Source organism: Mustela nigripes, chromosome 2 (assembly GCF_022355385.1).
Source record: "Mustela nigripes isolate SB6536 chromosome 2, MUSNIG.SB6536, whole genome shotgun sequence".
In the NCBI taxonomy this organism is placed as follows: Eukaryota; Metazoa; Chordata; class Mammalia; order Carnivora; family Mustelidae; genus Mustela; species Mustela nigripes.
In genome coordinates this window covers 193,032,829-193,040,583 of record NC_081558.1, presented here as the reverse complement: position 1 = coordinate 193,040,583, position 7,755 = coordinate 193,032,829, and the positions used below count along the sequence as shown (strand labels likewise).

Sequence of the window (7,755 nt, the reverse complement as noted above, 5' to 3'; positions counted from 1 at the left end):
CTGGTGGAGGTCAAGGGACTAGTGCCAAGAGACACACCTGCTAGCTTCTAGAAGTCCTGTTACTTTTATTTGTTATTAGCTGGTGTGCCATGGTAACTTAAGGGATAGGTAATATGGATAAAATATTCCTTTTACCCATTTTAATGTGGTTTCTGATTTATTTTTAATACACTGGTGTGTTGTAACCTTGTCTTGAGTTTTATAATTTTCACAAAGATATTCTCATTCATGGATAGTTGCCTAACCAATCAATGTTTCTGTTGGTGGAGGCAGTGGGAATCTAGAACTAAGGGGTCTCCTATTCTTTCTGACATCACTGAAATGGTCCAGTTCAAAACGTGCAGGGTGGGCTAGCATACTGAGACTAACATACTTTGGATCCTCAGTATGCTAGGCCAAAAGTTTTCAGTCTAGAGAGCTAGGAAGGTCTAGGGTTGCAGTTCAAGTCCAAAGGCTGTCTGCTGATGGAAATTCTTTTTGCTTTTGAGAGGCCAGTCTTTTGCTCTATTGGTTGGGGCTCACTGACACTATGTGGGGCAACTGTCGCTATTCAAGGTCCATCCACTTAAATGTTAATTTCATCCAAAAACACTCTCATAGAAATATCCAGAAGAATGACCACATATCTAGGCATCATGACCCAGTCATGTTGAAACATAAAAATAATCATTACACACCTGTGAAGAAGGTAAATGAAGGTATGAAGGAAGAGAAGGTATTGAGTTTTACCATAACTATTGCATTTGAATGAAAAGGGATAATGAAAATTTTAAGGATTACGGAGTTGTCTGTCTATAGTAAACTGCTTTCAATGCACTGAGAAAAGAAAATGACTGGTTCATTTTAGGTAATGATTAATTCAAGGTATAGTATCAAAATCAGAGGTACTATATTGGCAGCTTCTGAGGACATTATCACCTATATTTTCAAAAAATATTATTCTGGAAATGAGGTCCTTCATCTAATTATAAGTGTAGCAGACCAATAAAGGATGTATAGACTTAACAGTTTCCTGTGTCAGAGACAAGAGCTTCATAAAAGGAACTATAAGCCTGAGACTTAGGTTGGAGAATGTGGGCTGGCAAATGTGTCCAGATTTCCCTAAATTCACTGTACTAGCAAAGAATCTGCATACTAGAGAAAAGGCTATTCTTATTTGGAGAACCTGTAAAAACCTCAACCAAGACCAGTAACTTAAAACACGATGCTTGGTAGTCTATAACTTCTCTTGCCAATCCCCATTTCCTTCACCCTATATTATGATGAGAGTTCAACCGGGCCTGAGCTAGAACATAAAATTCTTGGGACACTGGATGGCTCAGTTGGTTAAGTGTCCAACTCTGGATTTCAGCTCAGGTCATGATCTCAGGGTTGTGGGATTGAGCCCTGTGTTGGGTTCCACGCTCAGCACAGAGTCTGCTGGAGATTCTCTCTTTCTCCCCTCTCCCTATGTTTCTCCCCCCACTCATGTGCATGCTGTCTCTCTCTGAAATCAATCAATCAATCAATAAAATCTCCAAAAAATCTTAAAAAAAAGAAAAGAAAAATTCTTTCTATGTGAGAGAACAGTTCACAAACAAGAAGAATCACAAGATTTGGCTAACATATGCTGTCAGGAACCAGAGGAAAGTATGTAGGATCTTGAGGATATTAGAATTCAAGGGATAAATTATAAGCCTGGGTTGGGAAAAACCTATTGACATGGGGTCATGTTTTAATCTTTTGGTAAGTCTACCCTGTTTAGATATTCCTCTGGTATGGCTCCTTATAGTTTGGAAATAACAATGATCCACAGCAATAAAATGGAGATACTGGGATTGCTTTAACATAGGATTAAGGAAGGGGCTAGAAAGCTCAGGAAAATGAGAATATCTGAATGGTTTTATTCTATCAGACCAGAGAACCCCGGAACCAGAGAACTGTGTCCTGGGAGGTCCCAGAGGACATTCCCTTTACTGAGACAATAAGAAATGTTCAATAAGAAATACACCAGCATCTTGGAGGATCTCAGTGGTAGTTACTATCTGTAGGTTGGTGTGAGGAGTACAAGAGGATGCCATGAGACTGGGTTCCCTAGAATCAAGAGAATAAAGGGAATCATCGAGGCTAGACACCAGCTTGAAGCACATAACTTGCAGAGACAAATTAAATATAATTACTGAAAATGAGCCACAGAATTGAGAGTATTGAATATCCAGATTTTCCCAGATTTTCTGTGCTGACAAAGACTCTGAATGCTAGAGGAAAACAATCAGGGTGTTTTGTTCCACAATGATTTCCAGGCATAGCTAACAGATTATGGTGCCCACAGTACATGATAGACAATTAACCCAATATAGTACTATCTGGGTTATAGTAACAACAACAGTGACAAAAACAGAAATACATTATCTGACAAGCAAAAGTCTGAAGTTAGACCCTGTGTTGGAAAAATTATAGTGCATCACTCAGTTTTCAGATATAAGTTCACACACCCAGTACCCACTGCTTGAAAAGACGTCAGATTCTACTGAGAAATACCTTTGCAACATCAACACATAGTTTGAGAGAGAAATTCAGGTTTTTCCTAGGTAGCTGTTTATTTACCCAGGTAACAATTCTGGGGAAAAGAAACACCTAGACTGTGAGCAGAGTCTGGATAAAGATCTGAGGTTACATGGTTACTAGATGACCCAGAATGCCATTTGGGTCTTCTGGATAAGGTAGGGGCTTATGGAGTCCAGGAACACTGATCCAAGTCAGTTTCATGATGAAACCCATGGTCCATGTATCTACTCTGAGAGTACTTCCCTAGCCATTGAGTGTATGTTTTGTGACCAGTGGAACTTGAAAATTCATTTTCTGACCTGTGAAATAAGAGGCATTATTGTAGGAAGCCTCATGGGATGCCCCTTGGTCTGCTTCCTCATTCCCAGCAAAAACAGAAATTCAGAAGCAACAGTAAAACCCCAGAGGAACTGCCCAGTTTAGTGCCACCATGAAAGATTTAAAGGACTATGGAGAGAGGAGTTGGCAACATCATATCCCTATTTAATTTGCCTCTGTGGGCCCTCTAAACAGAAATCGATCATGACAGATTATGATGCAATAAATAAACAAATGATACTCCACTCTCAGTTCTTTTGTTGGATATAGTATCTTTATTAGAAAATATAAACACAATCTAATGGTATATGCAGGAGAGAAGGAAAATTCTGCTAGGGGAAACTCTAATGAAGTATTTTGCCTGTTACATTTTTTATTGATACAACTCATGAAGAAAGATCCGCTTTGCCTTCCTTTTTTAGTGCTTAGTCTGAGAGGGAACCCAGGAAATTAAGTCTTAGGAGGAAAAACTGCTTTCATAATCTCAAGTGTAAGCCACCAACAGGCTTTACTGATAAAACCTTCAAAGCTTGAAGAGATAAGAAAGGTAAGCATGTATTCTATTAAACATTTCAGTAAATATGTAAAAATCAGTAATTATGAACATAGTGTTTGCAACCCTTTTCATGCTTTAAGTATTCAGTCCTGATAAGAGTTTTAAGGATAGTTTGTTCTAAAACATTTAAAAGTAAAACTTACATTCAGATACACACATGCACACACACACACACTATATATGTGTGTGTTATATATCGGGAATTCTCTGTATGATTAACATTCTGGACTGTCCTAATAGTGTCAAATAATGAGAAGCCAAACATGACCCACATCTATGTTACAAAGATAGCACAGAGAAGGAAGAGTGGGAGGATGAATAACTCTTGTCTTTCTTTTATGCTCAATGGTTTTGATAAGTTCTGCAGATGATTATAAAAACAGCAGCTATCTGGGGCATCTGGGTGGTTCAGTGATTTAAGCCTCTGCCTTTGGCTCAGGTCATGATCTCAGGGTCCTGGGATCAAGCCCAGTATTGGGCTCTCTGCTCAGCAGGGAGCCTGCTTCTGTCTCTCTCTCTCTCTGCCTGCTGCTCTGCCTACTTGCGATCTCTCTCTCTCTCAAATAAATAAATAAAATCTTAAAAAACAAAAACAAAAACAAAAAACAAGAACAGCAGTGATCTGTTTCCAAATAGCGAGATGAGGTCATCACAGATCCGGGTCAGTTCCTCATTTTCCTTAGTCTTTTGCTCCACTGTCTTCTCCACTGACTCACCAGTTACACAAATGCTAAGTATTCATAGAAGGACTACAGGTAACCTTTACTTCTCTCTGGTCCCTTTACCAAACCTCTACTTCACTTATGACATTATTTGTTAATATTTTGCATTTCAAAAATATACAGGTAAACACAAGCTTGCTAATTTTCGCTTAACCAAATAAAATTTAAAATAGATAGATGTTAAATTCTCACAACACTAACCTTAGTTTTCATATTCATAAAGCATTTTAGAATTACCTAGACATGAAAATTGGGAATGTATTTGCTTATTTGGAAGAGTCAAAAGCTGAGTCACTTCACTTTTCCTATTGCTTCCAGTTGCTAGAATACTGGCAATCACAAAAATATATTTAGCGTATCCATATAGATTCCCAGCGCTGAATTGATGGGATCGTATTTTTGAACTTTATATATTGGTATTATTTCTGCATGATTGATTAATTTTTGCTATTATTTAGAAGGAACACACTGAAAAGAACTAATCTACCATAAAGTGCCACAGAACAGAGTGGAACCAGCCACAGTGGTAGGTGGACAAAGCATAGGTCCTAGTGAGGATGTGAAGATGAGACCAAGGCCTGCTCTCAGGGATGTTCCCATGTTCAGAAATTTTCCACTGAGTGTGCACGTGGCCACAGCTTAGGGGTCTCTTCTGATGCCCACCGTGTACTATGCAACTCTGATGAGAAGAGCTCTCCTCTACCAATATTTGTGAGAGGAACCGCTATGACACCCTTCACATTAGAATATGGTAACTAATTAAGTTGCTTTGGGTCTTGGGCTCTGGTCATATGATAGTGATTGTACCCACATTCCAGCTCCAGTTATGGCTGCAAAGGTTGTACTGGTTGTTGTCCAAGAATCTCTCATCATGAAGATCATGAGAAGAGTTCTCTTCACCTCCATGGTGGACAAAGCTGTAAAATCAGTACTTCCTGCTAAGTATATATACTTAGAATGATTTCTATCCTTAACACACCAAGGCCAATTTATAGCCTTTTCAATGGTTCCAATTTGATTATATATTCCTAAGCCATAGTAGCACCATGCTCCAAGACCAAGCAGGTCATCCACCAATAAGCCATCTTCTCATCTGATCAAATTTAAGTATTTTTCTATCAATGGCTCCAATACTGCCTCCTTGAGTTCTTGGCCAGCTTTTCCACACCAGATACCAGGTCATTGCTAGGTGTTAAGCATATTCCCTGCTGGATGTTAAGAGCCATTGATTCTTTGTGATGGAATTCTTCACAGAGAGGAGACCTTGATGAAAGCTGGATAGAAAACTCTGGGAAGTGGTGTCCATAAACACACAAGTCTTGCAGTCAGCACAGTGGATTTACCAAGCAGATTGAAATGGTCAGTCCCTAGTCACCTCAACCATGCAGTTACCCTTCTGAACAGGCAAAATGCAAATGTGCACACCTCCCTAGCCCTTCACCCACTCCTTACTTCAAATTTTCTTAAGCTGCTAAAATTTAGAGTGCATTTACTACTTCAGCCTAGCTTATTCTGAATAATATAATATTCCTATTTGGGCATTTCTCTTTTTTACTATTGGCAGCAGGTCTTACATGAGTAGTTACAAGTTAGCAATACTATCATTAGGGATGGATAAAAACAATTTATAATATACAAAATTAATTTCTCTGGTGCTTAATATTTTCTAAAAGAAAGGGAACTTGTTAAAAAATAAACATAACAGATATTTTCAGAGTATTATTTTTGCCAATATTTTGATCTGTGTTGATAGATTTCTTAGTATTATAAATTTCTTATTGAAAAATGATTTGTAAAGGGGAAAATAGGTTTATAATAGACTTTGCCTTGTCAAATATGACAATTAAAAATTGTTCAATAATATTGAATTGATTTTGAAGAAGTTCATGTGAATACTACAAACAAACTGCTGTGGGCTGAATTATGTCTTCTAAAATTCATATCCTGAACCCTCCATGATGGGATTAGTACCCTTGTGAAGGAGGAAATGACACCAGAGCTGTCATTGCCATGTAGGGTCACCCACAACAAAGGAAGAGGGCCATCCCCAGGAATTTCGTCTGCTGGCAGCTGAATCTGAGACCCTCAGACTCTAAACCTATGAGAAATAAGTATCCGTTGCTAAGCCTCCTGGTGCAAGTTATTTTGTTACAGCAGTTTGAGTAGACTAAGATACAGGTCTAACATTTTCTGATGTTTTATTTCTCTAAAATCTTGGTCAGGATATTGTAAATATTTACTATTACAATTTACCCAGAGGTAAAGTGTTAGAAAACTAAGCTAGGGAAGGAGCACATCATGTAATTATATATGTAAAGTATTATAGACCTTAAATAGAGCAAAATCTTCTCAGGTTCCAGTAAAAAGTGTGATTCACGTAATTTGTGTATGTGCTTGTTCAGAGTCAGGAAGTTGTAACAGCGGGGTCGTAGTGGTAAGAAATGAACAAAAGAGCCCTATTTAGAAATTATGCTTTGAAATAATCAGTTAATTTATCTTTTATTCTATTACTATTGGGTGTAAACCAAAGTTTTAAAATACCCTTACTATTCATGGAGGTATATACCCTAGTGAAACAATGATTTTCCAGGGTATCTTCAACCATACAAAAAATTTATTATGATGGGGAAAAAAAGTCTACTCTTTCCAGGAGTGATAGTTATGTCTTTTTGGTTCTATTGTCAATAAAAATCCTAGAACTAATGGTGAGTGAGTGTAGAGATTCTGCAGAGACTTGTGGAATTGTACCATACTGATAGGGGAAGCTTTTGAAACAAGAGGGCATAAGGAAGGACTGAAGGCACCAGGCCATGTTAACAGGCTATTTTGTGCAATCATTTACTGAATAGTGTCCGTAATTATAAAGAATGTATAGAAATGTGTGATAAAATAGCTAACTTTGGTATATATAGTAATATATAATAGTAGAAGTATTTAGCCTGTCTGCTGTTCTGTGATTTGTGGTTTCTCAATGAGACAAAAGAAAATGGGAAGGGGAAAAGACATATTGCTTCGACCATAATATCTTCTCAAAATAATCTTTAAATGAATGTGTAGTGAATCCAGTTTTCAGCATGATGGGTTTTCAGTTCATGACACATCTAGATGGAGTATTTAGCTCTCTCATTTTAAACTTGTCATTTGAGATTTGAGTAATTAGTTTGGAAACTAAATGCAGGAAATTCCAGCCATGGGATACCCATTATTTGTTGATTAAATTTTACTTTAGCATGGTGTGGCTTAGCTTTTGTGTATGTATTTTTTTTTTAAGATTTTATTTATTTACCTGACAGAGAGATCAGAAGTAGGCAGAGAGACAGGCAGAGAGAGACGGGGAAGCAGACTCCCTACTAAGCAGAGAGCCTGATACAGGGCTTGATCCCAGGACTCTGAGATCATGACCTGAGCTGAAGGCAGAGGCTTAACCCACTGAGCCACCCACTGAGCGCCCCTTGTGTATGTATTTTTGTTTAGCCTAAGCTTATACTTCAAATTTGCAGGGCTAATTGCTGACTGAATCTGAGAACATGAGTTTTATTGGTCCTATGATGTAAATACCCTTATGCAATACCCCTAGCTTATCCAGCAAATTCTAAAATAATACTGTCTCCC

The 7,755-nt window shown here is 37.9% G+C and overlaps 1 pseudogene; it reads right to left on the bottom strand.

Moving 5' to 3' along the window:
- Positions 1–4,345: 4,345 nt before the first annotated feature.
- Positions 4,346–5,369, bottom strand: LOC132010620 (growth hormone-inducible transmembrane protein-like; annotated as a pseudogene).
- Positions 5,370–7,755: the final 2,386 nt, after the last annotated feature.